The following is a 14,971-nucleotide window of genomic DNA, read 5'->3' on the forward strand; positions in this document are numbered from 1 at the left end:
GAAATAATCACATTTCAAAATACACACGCAAGACTTTGTCTTACCTCCTCAAAATAACTGATATTACTATTGGAATCCAATTAATATTTACCAGTTGCTTACTCTGTGCATGAATAGCATGGTGCTATATGCATAGTATTTTGAGTAAGATTTTTTCAAAGTAATAACTTTCTAAGCTCGCAATCTGAGAGTTTCATCTCTGGTTTTCAACATTTTCTCTGAGTAATTAAGGGGAATGATACTGTTTATGATGAATTGCTTCTCTATTACAAAAGACCCCCTTTATACAAAGTGCAGCATACCTGTGAACACATAAGATCTGCTTGGTTTTTATCTCTGAAAATTGGCTTGCTTTAGGTATTAGTCTGTTCTCACGCTACTAATACATATCAGAGACTGGGTAATTTATAAAGGAAAGAGGTTTAACTGACTCACAGTTCCACATGGCTGGGGAGACCTCACAATCATGGAAGATGAAAGAAGAGCAAAGGGACTTCTTACATGGCGGCAGGCAAGAGAGCGCTTGTGCAGGGGACTCCCATTTATAAAACCATCAGATCTTATGGGACTGATTCACTGCCACGAGAACAGCAGGGGAAAGACCACCCCCCACCCCGACCACCACCAGATTCAATTACCTCCCACCCGGTTCCTCCTGCAACATGTGGGAATTATGGGAGCCACAGCTGAAGATGAGATTTGGGTGGGGTCACAGCCAAACCCTACCACTTTCCCATTTGCTACAAGAGGCAAGCAATCTGTGCTCATGTTTAAAAGTTTATCAAAGGGTCCACAAAATTATTTGCTTATATTTCTGTCCCATTCGGTAATGTAATATCATATTTTTTTCCAGTGACTCTAACCTGTTTTAATTTTATTTAGAGATTCTTGTTTCTGCATACTAATAATGATAAACAGCTGTCACTTGCTGAGCGCCAACTATGTGCTGGACACTTCCCTAGGAGCATTTCCAGTGTCATCTCTGTTTGCTATGATTAATGCTGGAATAAGGAGGCAATGCTTTATGCTCACTAAAAGTCTTCCCTGGGGGAGCGGGGGGAAGCCTCTGTTATCTACAAACTGTTTATCACTTGTAGATAATTATCCATTTTCAGCTGTCCTGACCTTCTTGGTCAGGAAGTGGACTAATTTTCCATGGGTAATAGATACATATAGTAAACTTCAGTTTCATCCCCCCTAGACTTTCTGTGTGAATCCAGGAAGTGGAAAATGATTCCAGTTGTATCTCTTCTTAAGGTGAAACATCTCTTTCTGTATTTTATCAAAACAACTATACAATATTTTGCTAACAGGAGATATTTCAAAAATTAATATATCTCCAAGTGTGTTAATGTCCCTACTTAACCTAGTGGTTAAAAATTATTTTCTTCCTGCAGCTAAGTCAAAATTTACAACAACCCTGACAGAAAGGGCAAACAAGTTTCTATGCTCTCCAAACACTATTTTACTCCCATGGTTACATGGCAGAATTTGCTGAACAAATTCTGCTTAAGTACAAAGACTTTGTGAGTTCTTTGGAAGCCAAAGACTTTTTGTGTAAACAGCAAAGTCCTTATTTTCATTTGTTAGATAAAATAATTCTTTCAGAATGTGTCATTTACAAGTAAATTGTGTTGGTGATGGTGACTTTTAAATTTCTGTCCTATATGGAATAAATTTATTCAACCTGATCAAGCCAACTATTAGAAACCTGGAAAGGCCCTGATATCATGGATAACTATGAAAGTTGGATAGGAAAGACCCAATACTTTCATGATGAAAGCAGGGTTGGTATTTAACATTCTGAGTTGCTAGAGTCGAGACCCTACTGTGTCCCCAGAGGCCCTAAGCTCCTGCAGACATATTTTCAAAACACTGAAGAAAGGGATTGGGAAAGAAGCCAGCAGAATGTATAATGTGTGAAACACTATTTAGCTGGAACAGTTCTGCTTTTATTCCGTATCATGAGGTTTCATTTCTAATTTCACTTGAAGCAAAGTATTTTTTATCTTTCAAAAAATATTTGAAAATCATTGCCTCCCTATCACATATCCCTTTGAGGGCTCAGCTGGAAAAATAAAACTGGAAGAGATGTATGATGGTTCTAAACATTTAAATCACGAGAACTTAGGTTGGCTTGATATAGGAAACACATTCAGAAATCCAGAATAAATTTCTTAAGTTTGCTTTAAAATAGTGATGCAGTAATGTGATTATTTTAGCAAGGGGCTTTACTAATTACTAGGTATATTTGCTCTTTTGAAAAATCTTAGCATAACTATATGCAAAACAGTGAGCTAAGAGTTCACAAGGAGCATCAAAAAGAATACTATGTGCTTCCTGCTCTCAGTGTTCCTAAAGCTACTACAGATTAGCTTGAAAAACAAGAAAGAAAATAAGTGACATGAAGTCAGAGCAAGCACTATGCGGAGAGGATGCAGAAGCAGAAGTGATCACATTTTGTCAGGAAGGGAGATGCTTCGGGAGAAAAGATGAGATCTCAGCTATCCTTGAAAGATAGGTAGAATTCTGAAGCACAGACACGGGAAAGCAAGCACTCCTGGCCTGGGTGCAGGATGAGCAAAGACATCAGCAGGGTGGAAAACCAGGCGCTAGTTAAGAAAACAATAATACGTCTAATTTGGCTGGAGCATGGGAGAAAAATGATGGATCAGATTGTAGAGGGATTTGACTATGAGGTCAAGATGGTGACACTTAATCCTTATAATAAGGCAGAGAAAAAGTCAAGAGTATCTACAGTCTCCCTCTGCCACCTATTAATTGCTCAGTTCTGTGTCTGTACTTATGAGGTGATGATGGGATACTGGGTGGGAAGAAAAAGTAGAAGGAACTCTGAAGACTGCTTTCCAAAATAATGAAATGGCCAAAGAGATCAAGGAGAAGATGGACAAAAATACAGAGAAGAAATACATAGCCTGAGGGTGGGAAGGCCTGTTTCTGAGGAGATTTTAAAAGAGAGAAGAAAGAGGTGTGGGAGAGGTTGCTGTGATGAGGAATTTGGGGAGGTTTTGCTGCTTGATATGCTGTGGAAGTCATGCCTCCATTTCCTGAAGGAGACTTCAGCACAGCCATATTGCTTTCCAAGGCTCGTTTCCTTTAGGCTGTGTTGAGATGGGTTTTAAGGTTGGAGGGAGAAGGTTCGGTTTTATTCAGTTCACGAATTATCTGTACAGAGCAGGGGTTTCTCCGGTGGTTCCTTAAGGTGGGGGGCCTGGGAGTGGTGGGGTTGGTGGCGATGATAGGGTGAAGGGGAGAACAAGGAGCCTTCACTTTACATCCCTCACCTCTATATCCACCACATCCGAATTTTTTCTACTTTGAGACAGGGTCTGGCCTTGCCACCCAGGCTAGAGTGCAGAGGTCTGATCTCAGCTCATGCAATCTCTGCCTCCCAGGCTCAAGTCATCCCACCTCGGCCTCCCTAGTATCTGAGACTACAGGTGTGCACCACACCATGCCATCTGTAGTCTTTTTACTTTTTTTTTTGGTAGTTTTTTGTTTGTTTGTTTTGGGTAGAGATGGAGTCTCACTGTGCTGCCCAGGCTGGTCTCAAACTCCTGAGCTCAAGCCATCCACCTGCCTTGGCCTCCCAAAGTGCTGGGATTACAAGCCTGAGCCACCACGTCCGGCCTCAAATCTATTTTATGTATAGTGCTTCTGTGTAAGACTGCCACGGGGAAAAAGTGATAAAAGCAATTTTAAAAGATGTAAAACAATCATGGTAGGCAGTGAGGTATCCCTGAAGTATTATAAGCTGAAAAATGTTTTACTAGTATAAAGTGAGGTTCAGAGAACTTAAATGACTTGAAGTTTGCACAGCTAGAACATACAAAGCTAGACCTAAGACCCATTTTTACTCAATCACTCTCCCACCCCTCAGGGATCAGGGTTTTTTTCTTTCCAAACCATTAAGATTTAAGATATTTTGAGCCTGTCCATTCTTAGTTGTAGCCTTTATAGATAGTAAAATTCCTATCTTCCTAATCTGAGGTTTAATGTCAGGTAATTCTTGTGCCTCTCTATTTTGTATTTTGCTACTCAGATGTATCTGTTTGCCTCCACCTGGATTGTACAGGCTGAAAAGAGGTAAAGAAATTTTGCCTCAGAAGGTAATAACTTGGCATTAGGTTCTAACCTTGTTGCTTGTATCTCCTTTTTGTTTCCCCGGCACCAACATACTACCTTCAACAAAGGTGAAACTATGATTACATAAACCATCAAGATACTAGGAAAAAACACAGGAAACATATTTATAACCTCAGAAAAACAAGTCTTTAAGGTATGTCACAAAATCCTGAAGCTGCAAAGGAAAAGGTCAATACATTCAAGCACATAAAAAAATTAATTTCCACATGGGGGAAAAACTATCATAAGCAAACTCAAAATACAATAAGCTCACGGGAAGATTTTTGCAGTGTGTGTTGTACACAAAGGCCTACTGTATTCAAATGTATAACGAGTTCCTATGAATGTATGAGAAAAAACTAAATTTCTCAATGGAAAAAATGGAAAAAAAATGTGAGCAGAATTCACACAAAAAATAATTACAAGTGGGTCTTTGTACTAAAACCCTACATGTACTAAGGCTCTACATTTCTTGCTTCAGCATAGTTGCTGCTTTAACATTTGCCCTACATACGTCACCTGCATACACCTTGTTCTGGAAAACCTGATATTATATTATGTCTGAGTCACCTGCCTTCACCTCCTCCTCCCTCCTGAGGGCACACTTTTCAAATGCCAACTGACTAATCCAGAACCTACACCCCCACTGACCTTTATCACCCCAGTGCCAGGTTTCAGACAACTAGGAACAGCCCTTATGAATGGGCCCAAAGCCCAATGAAAGTATTCAAACTAGCCAATCCTAGGCCTGCTTACCCCCACCTCATCTCTTCCTTATCTTGAAAACCACAGTAAAAGCTCTTGCCCACAATTCAGCCCCCTCCCTATGTCTTGTGACCAACCGCACTTTCGCATGTGACACCCTACTCACCACTGTGACATGATGTGTCCCTTCCTTCAGGAACTGTGAGTAATAAACTATCATTTCAATGACAATTATCCCCTGATCTGTGTGCCTTCCTATATCTCAAATTTCCTATTAATATACATTTTAAACAGTAAACATATGAAAAACTCCATTCCACTTATTTTAATAAAAATATTTTAAAAGACTATGATGAAATAACATTTTTTTTTCCTTATCAGAGTGACAATGGTCAGAAAGTCAGATGGCACACAGTGCTGGTATGAGGAAAGAGACACTCATTTATTACTGGTAGGAACACAAATTGCTATAACCTCTATGAAGAGTACCTTGGCAATAAAAACAAAATTTTTAAATACACAAACCCATAACCCATCATTCAGCCATTCCACTTATAGGTATATATCCAAAAATTTTTAAAGCAGGATTTTTTTTTTTTTTTTTTTTTTTTTTTTGAGACAAGGTCTCACTTTCACCCAGGCTGGAGTGCAATGGAATGATCTTTGCTCACTGCAACCGCTGCCTCCTAGGCTCAAGCCATCTTCTGACCTCAGCCTCCCAAGTAGCTGGGACCACAGGCATGAGCCATTACATCCAGCTAATTTTTGTATTTTTGTAAAAGCTGCGGTCTCACTTTGTTTCCCAAACTGGTCATGAACTCCTGAGATCAAGCAATCCACCCGCCTCACCCTCCCAAAGTGTTGGGATTACAGGTGTGAGCCACCATACCTCATCTTAAAGCAAGATCTTAAAGACTTATTTGCGATAGTGAATGCGAAGATGGCCGAATAGGAACAGCTCCAGTCTCCAACTCCCAGCGCGAGCGACACAGAAGACCGGTGATTTCTGCATTTTCAACTGAGGTACTGGGTTCATCTCACTGGGGAGTGCCGGACGATCGATGCTGGTCAGCTGCTGCAGCCCGACCAGAGAGAGCTGAAGCAGGGCGAGGCATTGCCTCACCTGGGAAGCGCAAGGGGGAAGGGAATCCCTTTTCCTAGCCAGGGGAACTGAGACACACAACACCTGGAAAATCGGGTAACTCCCACCCCAATACTGCGCTTTAAGCAAACAGGCTCACCAGGAGATCATATCCCACACCTGGCCGGGAGGGTCCCACACCCACGGAGCCTCCCTCATTGCTAGCACAGCAGTCTGTGATCTACCGGCAAGGCAGCAGCGAGGCTCGGGGAGGGGCGCCCGCCATTGCTGAGGCTTAAGTAGGTAAACAAAGCCGCTGGGAAGCTCGAACTGGGTGGAGCTCACAGCAGCTCAAGGAAACCTGCCTGTCTCTGTAGACTCCACCTCTGGGGACAGGGCAATAACAAACACAGCCGAAACCTCTGCAGACGCAAACGACTCTGTCTGACAGCTTTGAAGAGAGCAGTGGATCTCCCAACACGGAGGTTGAGATCTGAGAAGGGACAGACTCCCTGCTCAAGTGGGTCCCTGACCCCTGAGTAGCCTAACTGGGAGACATCCCCCACTAGGGGCAGTCTGACACCCCACACCTCACAGGGTGGAGTACACCCCTGAGAGGAAGCTTCCAAAGCAAGAATCAGACAGGTACACTCGCTGTTCAGAAATATTCTATCTTCTGCAGCCTCTGCTGCTGATACCCAGGCAAACAGGGTCTGGAGTGGACCTCAAGCAATCTCCAACAGACCTACAGCTGAGGGTCCTGACTGTTAGAAGGAAAACTATCAAACAGGAAGGACACCTACACCAAAACCCCATCAGTACATCACCATCATCAAAGACCAGAGGCAGATAAAACCACAAAGATGGGGAAAAAGCAGGGCAGAAAAGCTGGAAATTCAAAAAATAAGAGCGCATCTCCTCCGGCAAAGGAGCGCAGCTCATCGCCAGCAACGGATCAAAGCTGGACAGAGAATGTCTTTGACGAGATGAGAGAAGAAGGCTTCAGTCCATCAAATTTCTCAGAGCTAAAGGAGGAATTACGTACCCAGCGCAAAGAAACTAAAAATCTTGAAAAAAAAGTGGAAGAATTGATGGCTAGAGTAATTAATGCAGAGAAGGTCATAAACGAAATGAAAGAGATGAAAACCATGACACGAGAAATACGTGACAAATGCACAAGCTTCAGTAACCGACTCGATCAACTGGAAGAAAGAGTATCTGCGATTGAGGATCAAATGAATGAAATGAAGCGAGAAGAGAAACCAAAAGAAAAAAGAAGAAAAAGAAATGAACAAAGCCTGCAAGAAGTATGGGATTATGTAAAAAGACCAAATCTACGTCTGATTGGGGTGCCTGAAAGTGAGGGGGAAAATGGAACCAAGTTGGAAAACACTCTGCAGGATATCATCCAGGAGAACTTCCCCAACCTAGTAGGGCAGGCCAACATTCAAATCCAGGAAATACAGAGAACGCCACAAAGATACTCCTCGAGAAGAGCAACTCCAAGACACATAATTGCCAGATTCACCAAAGTTGAAATGAAGGAAAAAATCTTAAGGGCAGCCAGAGAGAAAGGTCGGGTTACCCACAAAGGGAAGCCCATCAGACTAACAGCAGATCTCTCGGCAGAAACTCTCCAAGCCAGAAGAGAGTGGGGGCCAATATTCAACATTCTTAAAGAATTTTAAACCCAGAATTTCATATCCAGCCAAACTAAGTTTCATAAGTGAAGGAGAAATAAAATCCTTTACAGATAAGCAAATGCTTAGAGATTTTGTCACCACTAGGCCTGCCTTACAAGAGACCCTGAAGGAAGCACTAAACATGGAAAGGAACAACCGGTACCAGCCATTGCAAAAACATGCCAAAATGTAAAGACCATCAAGGCTAGGAAGAAACTGCATCAACTAACGAGCAAAATAACCAGTTAATATCATAATGGCAGGATCAAGTTCACACATAACAATCTTAACCTTAAATGTAAATGGACTAAATGCTCCAATTAAAAGACACAGACTGGCAAACTGGATAAAGAGTCAAGACCCATCAGTCTGCTGTATTCAGGAGACCCATCTCACACGCAGAGACATACATAGGCTCAAAATAAAGGGATGGAGGAAGATTTACCAAGCAAATGGAGAACAAAAAAAGCGGGGGTTGCAATACTAGTCTCTGATAAAACAGACTTTAAACCATCAAAGATCAAAAGAGACAAAGAAGGCCATTACATAATGGTAAAGGGATCAATTCAACAGGAAGAGCTAACTATCCTAAATATATATGCACCCAATACAGGAGCACCCAGATTCATAAACCAGACTTAGAGACTTACAAAGAGACTTAGACTCCCATACAATAATAATGGGAGACTTCAACACTCCACTGTCAACATTAGACAGATCAACGAGACAGAAAGTTAACAAGGATATCCAGGAATTGAACTCATCTCTGCAGCAAGCAGACCTAATAGACATCTGTAGAACACTCCACCCCAAATCAACAGAATATACATTCTTCTCAGCACCACATCGTACTTACTCCAAAATCGACCACGTAATTGGAAGTAAAGCACTCCTCAGCAAATGTACAAGAACAGAAATTATAACAAACTGTCTCTCAGACCACAGTGCAATCAAACTAGAACTCAGGACTAAGAAACTCAATCAAAACCGCTCAACTACATGGAAACTGAACAACCTGCTCCTGAATGACTACTGGGTACATAACGAAATGAAGGCAGAAATAAAGATGTTCTTTGAAACCAATGAGAACAAAGATACAACATACCAGAATCTCTGGGACACATTTAAAGCAGTGTGTAGAGGGAAATTTATAGCACTAAATGCCCACAAGAGAAAGCAGGAAAGATCTAAAATTGACACTCTAACATCGCAATTAAAAGAACTAGAGAAGCAAGAGCAAACACATTCGAAAGCTAGCAGAAGGCAAGAAATAACTAAGATCAGAGCAGAACTGAAGGAGATAGAGACACAAAAAACTCTCCAAAAAATCAATGAATCCAGGAGTTGGTTTTTTGAAAAGATCAACAAAATTGACAGACCACTAACAAGACTAATAAAGAAGAAAAGAGAGAAGAATCAAATCGACGCAATTAAAAATGAAAAAGGGGATATCACCACCGACCCCACAGAAATACAAACTACCATCAGAGAATACTATAAACACCTCTACGCAAATAAACTGGAAAATCTAGAAGAAATGGATAATTTCCTGGACACTTACACTCTTCCAAGACTAAACCAGGAAGAAGTTGAATCCCTGAATAGACCAATAGCAGGCTCTGAAATTGAGGCAATTATTAATAGCCTACCAACCAAAAAAAGTCCAGGACCAGATGGATTCACAGCTGAATTCTACCAGAGGTACAAGGAGGAGTTGGTACCATTCCTTCTGAAACTATTCCAATCAATAGAAAAAGAGGGAATCCTCCCTAACTCATTTTATGAGGCCAACATCATCCTGATACCAAAGCCTGGCAGAGACACAACAAAAAAAGAGAATTTTAGACCAATATCCCTGATGAACATCGATGCAAAAATCCTCAATAAAATACTGGCAAACCGGATTCAGCAACACATCAAAAAGCTTATCCACCATGATCAAGTGGGCTTCATCCCTGGGATGCAAGGCTGGTTCAACATTCGCAAATCAATAAACATAATCCAGCATATAAACAGAACCAAAGACAAGAACCACATGATTATCTCAATAGATGCAGAAAAGGCTTTTGACAAAATTCAACAGCCCTTCATGCTAAAAACGCTCAATAAATTCGGTATTGATGGAACGTACCTCAAAATAATAAGAGCTATTTATGACAAACCCACAGCCAATATCATACTGAATGGGCAAAAACTGGAAAAATTCCCTTTGAAAACTGGCACAAGACAGGGATGCCCTCTCTCACCACTCCTATTCAACATAGTGTTGGAAGTTCTGGCTAGGGCAATTAGGCAAGAGAAAGAAAGAAAGTGTATTCAGTTAGGAAAAGAAGAAGTCAAACTGTCCCTGTTTGCAGATGACATGATTGTATATTTAGAAAACCCCATTGTCTCAGCCTAAAATCTCCTTAAGCTGATAAGCAACTTCAGCAAAGTCTCAGGATACAAAATTAATGTGCAAAAATCACAAGCATTCTTATACACCAGTAACAGACAAACAGAGAGCCAAATCAGGAATGAACTTCCATTCACAATTGCTTCAAAGAGAATAAAATACCTAGGAATCCAACTTACAAGGGATGTAAAGGACCTCTTCAAGGAGAACTACAAACCACTGCTCAGTGAAATAAAAGAGGATACAAACAAATGGAAGAACATACCATGCTCATGGATAGGAAGAATCAATATTGTGAAAATGGCCATACTGCCCAAGGTAATTTATAGATTCAATGCCATCCCCATCAAGCTACCAATGAGTTTCTTCACAGAATTGGAAAAAACTGCTTTAAAGTTCATATGGAACCAAAAAAGAGCCCGCATCTCCAAGACAATCCTAAGTCAAAAGAACAAAGCTGGAGGCATCACACTACCTGACTTCAAACTATACTACAAGGCTACAGTAACCAAAACAGCATGGTACTGGTACCAAAACAGAGATATAGACCAATGGAACAGAACAGAGTCCTCAGAAATAATACCACACATCTACAGCCATCTGATCTTTGACAAACCTGAGAGAAACAAGAAATGGGGAAAGGATTCCCTATTTAATAAATGGTGCTGGGAAAATTGGCTAGCCAGAAATAGAAAGCTGAAACTGGATCCTTTCCTTACTCCTTATACGAAAATTAATTCAAGATGGATTAGAGACTTAAATGTTAGACCTAATACCATAAAAATCCTAGAGGAAAACCTAGGTAGTACCATTCAGGACATAGGCATGGGCAAAGACTTCATGTCTAAAACACCTAAAGCAACGGCAGCAAAAGTCAAAATTGACTAATGGGATCTCATTAAACTAAAGAGCTTCTGCACAGCAAAAGAAACTACCATCAGAGTCAACAGGCAACCTACAGAATGGGAGAAAATTTTTGCAATCTACTCATCTGACAAAGGGCTAATATCCAGAACCTACAAAGAACTCAAACAAATTTACAAGAAAAAAACAAACAACCCCATCAAAAAGTGGGCAAAGGATATGAACAGACATTTCTCAAAAGAAGACATTCATACAGCCAACAGACACATGAAAAAATGCTCATCATCACTGGCCATCAGAGAAATGCAAATCAAAACCACAATGAGATACCATCTCACACCAGTTAGAATGGCGATCATTAAAAAGTCAGGAAACAACAGGTGCTGGAGAGGATGTGGAGAAATAGGAACAGTTTTACACTGTTGGTGGGATTGTAAACTAGTTCAACCATTATGGAAAACAGTATGGCGATTCCTCAAGGATCTAGAACTAGATGTACCATATGACCCAGCCATCCCATTACTGGGTATATACCCAAAGGATTATAAATTATGCTGCTATAAAGACACATGCACTCGTATGTTTATTGCAGCACTATTCACAATAGCAAAGACTTGGAATCAACCCAAATGTCCATCAGTGACAGATTGGATTAAGAAAATGTGGCACATATACACCATGGAATACTAAGCAGCCATCAAAAAGGATGAGTTTGTGTCCTTTGTAGGGACATGGATGCAGCTGGAAACCATCATTCTTAGCAATCTATCACAAGAACAGAAAACCAAACACCGCATGTTCTCACTCATAGGTGGGAACTGAACAATGAGATCACTTGGACTCAGGAAGGGGAACATCACACACAGGGGCCTGTCATGGGGAGGGGGGAGGGGGGAGGGATTGCATTGGGAGTTATACCTGATGTAAATGACAAGTTGATGGGTGCAGCACAGCAACATGGCACAAGTATACATATGTAACAAACCTGCACGTTATGCACATGTACCCTACAACTTAAAGTATAATAATAATAAATTTAAAAAAAAAGACTTATTTGCATGCCTATCATAATAGCAGCACTATTCACAATAGCCAAGAGGTAGAAGCAACCCAAGTGTCCATCAGTGGATGAATGGATAAACAAAATATGGGGGGGGGGTTGTCTGTGTATGGTGGTACATATTTATGGTACATATATATGGGTGCATATATATTGTATATTGTATCTATATGGTATGTGTATATATATGTATACACACACAATGAATTATTATTCCATCTTAGGAGAGGAATTCTGACACAGGCTACAACATGAATGAACCTTGATGACATTATGCTAAGTGAAATAACCCATTCATAAAAAAACAAATACTGTATGATTCTCCTTACAGGAGGTTTATCTAAAGTAGACACATTCATGGAAACAAAGTAGGAGAAAAGGGGAACTGGGGAGTTGTTTAATTATTATTCCATCTTAGGAGAGGAATTCTGACACAGGCTACAACATGAATGAACCTTGATGACATTATGCTAAGTGAAATAACCCATTCATAAAAAAACAAATACTGTATGATTCTCCTTACAGGAGGTATATCTAAAGTAGACACATTCATGGAAACAAAGTAGGAGAAAAGGGGAACTGGGGAGTTGTTTAATGGGTGTAGAATTTCAGTTTTGCATATGAAAAAGTTCTAGAGATTAGCTGAACAACAATGTGAATATACTTAACACAAATGGTACACTTAAAAACAGTTAAAATAGTATAATTTTATCACAAAGGTTTTTTTGAATGAGCAAATCCACTGACCCAGCAATCCCACTATTAGGAATTTGACCTTTTAACATGATTGCTCCAGTATAAAATGATGCATGTATAAAGTTAGTCACTCTATCATTATCTGTAATAGCAGACGATTGGAAATGACCTAAATGTCTCATAAGGAACTAGTTTTAAAAAGTATGTTCCATTCATGCCTTGAAATACTAGGCAATGAAAAAAAATAAAAATTGTATATATAGGTGAAAAAAAGTGTGTATATTATACTACCACTTCTTTATGCATAGATGTTCTATAAGGCTATATAAAAGATTGCTAATTATGGTTGCCTTTTGGGAGGGGCAGTTTAGATCGTAGAATGGGGTGGAAGGCTGACTTTTCACTGTTTACTATTCTGCACCTTCTGGATTTTGTACTATGTATATATTTTATATATTAAAATAGCTTTATATAAATAAAACTAGCCCCATGGCTGAACAAATTTTATTACAATTTTATTATGATTCCCTGATACTCTGTTCCTTAACTTCCCAGTCTGGCTTGCATCTCACTGCTTGACCATTGAGAACCTAATCTTGCTTGCCTAATGAACACTTTAGTAATTGCCTTGTCTTAGCTAACTTTTCTGGGTTGACTACTGCTAACTCATTTAACTGATTTACCTGTAAGTCTGGTTACCAGATGGACAAATTCCCAGTCCTACTCCCTTCTGTTGATTTGCCAAGGAATCTACCCAACAGACAACAGTACCCTCTCTCTGTCTACCTATATATTAATACTTCTTTTTGTTGAAAAAGGTATTTTATTTTAATCCTTAAGCTTCCATCTTTAGTCCCCAATGTATTAAAATAGTGATTGCATTACTAAAGGCACTGTTTTGCAAGATGCACATTCACTACTAAGAGCCACGAGCTTTCCGAAGCCAACCTTCTCTCAAAGGAAAAAATACTATTATTTCTCCTAATATTTATTTTGAAGAGCAACATCTGGTCAGTGACTATTTAAAAAGCCAGTATCAAAGTTTAGATTATTATTTTTTAATATTTAATCAAGTTGCTACAACAGTGGTAAACAATGAAAAATAAAGAGGTGATTAAAACTGTATTAACTATATAATTAAACAAACATGCACATACACATACAAACTAGGATCTCATTATGTCAGTAAAGAACTAGAAAAGGATAAAGGAAATGAGAGGCAAATAAACCACACAAACAGAGGGACAGATGGGCCACTGAGGGTAGGGCCAGTGCTGCGTTTTCCTCCCATTCCTAGCTTTGGGTCAGGCATATTGTAGACGCTCAGGAAAGATTTTTCAGAATGAGTAAAGGAAGATAATCTCACAGATTGTTTGTGAGGAGGTAAAGGACCAATTTTTCTTTATCTTTCTTCTTCTCTGTGCCCGATTTTCAGCACCCTTCTGACTCCCTCTTACCGCTAAGCACAGCTTGTTCAAATAGAGTTGTTCTGACAATACCCCAGATTCCTGGCCAAAATCAATCTCCACGTTTATCATTTTAAAGGTGCCAAGAGGAGGACACCCTAACACAGTGCCTTCTTTCCTCTTACCCTGACTGCTTCTGCAGTGTGCAATTTAACTGAATTGAGGGGTATTAGTCTACTTAGGAAAATGGAATATGGCCTGTATTCTTATAATCTTAGCATCAATATTAAATCTTTGTAAATGGATTTAAGGTATGTTGGTATCTCAAATATTTAAGTGCATTACAAGGTCTTCTTCCATACTGGAAAGATTTTTAAATTTCCACCCCACTGTCAGAGTAAAAACAATAATAACAAAAATATGGGAACAATAGAACTTATCTGTACTGTTCAATAAACTATCCGTCTCTTTAAAGATTCTTGACAGCCAAAGAAAATCTTGAAAAATTATTCTTGCAAGGGTGCCTGGATGTCTGAAGGAAAAGTGAAAACATGCCAATAATAGCAAGATTTGCAGGAAGGTTTATAAAATAAACTTAGTCATTTTTTAAAGCACAGCCTATAAGTACAGCTGTTAGTGAGGGGTGATAACTAAGGAGAGGATGGGAAACATACTAGAAATATTTAAACAGAGTGTTACATATTTATCTTTGTTTTCATACACAGTCTACTTTAAAAGTCAAATTGTAAAGCCTAAAATAGCAGTGTTTAAATGTGTGAATGTCAAGTGAACAATGTCAAGTGAAATGTGTGCTAAAGCAGGAAATGGAAGATTGGGTTCCAAATTCCAACCAGATGTGTAACCCAGGGCAGTCTCAATCTTCCAGAATCTTTAAGATGGAAATAGCAATATCTCAAAACTCCTATTACAAAATCA

General features: G+C 39.7%; 1 protein-coding gene across 13 annotated transcripts in view; it reads right to left on the minus strand.

The window, feature by feature from the left end:
- CCDC146 (coiled-coil domain containing 146) overlaps positions 1-14,971 on the minus strand; it is a 251,767-nt gene that overhangs the window by 184,345 nt on the left and 52,451 nt on the right. The window contains exon 1 of one of the 13 annotated variants that reach the window (XM_077997118.1): positions 5,741-5,879. The exons of the other annotated variants lie outside the window; for them this stretch is intronic. The gene's annotated coding sequence lies outside the window, so the exon portion shown is untranslated. Of the gene's footprint in view, positions 1-5,740; positions 5,880-14,971 lie in introns of those variants that run through there. 13 annotated transcript variants of the gene reach the window in all.

The sequence above is a fragment of the Macaca mulatta genome, chromosome 3 (genome assembly GCF_049350105.2).
Source record: "Macaca mulatta isolate MMU2019108-1 chromosome 3, T2T-MMU8v2.0, whole genome shotgun sequence".
NCBI lineage: Eukaryota > Metazoa > Chordata > Mammalia > Primates > Cercopithecidae > Macaca > Macaca mulatta.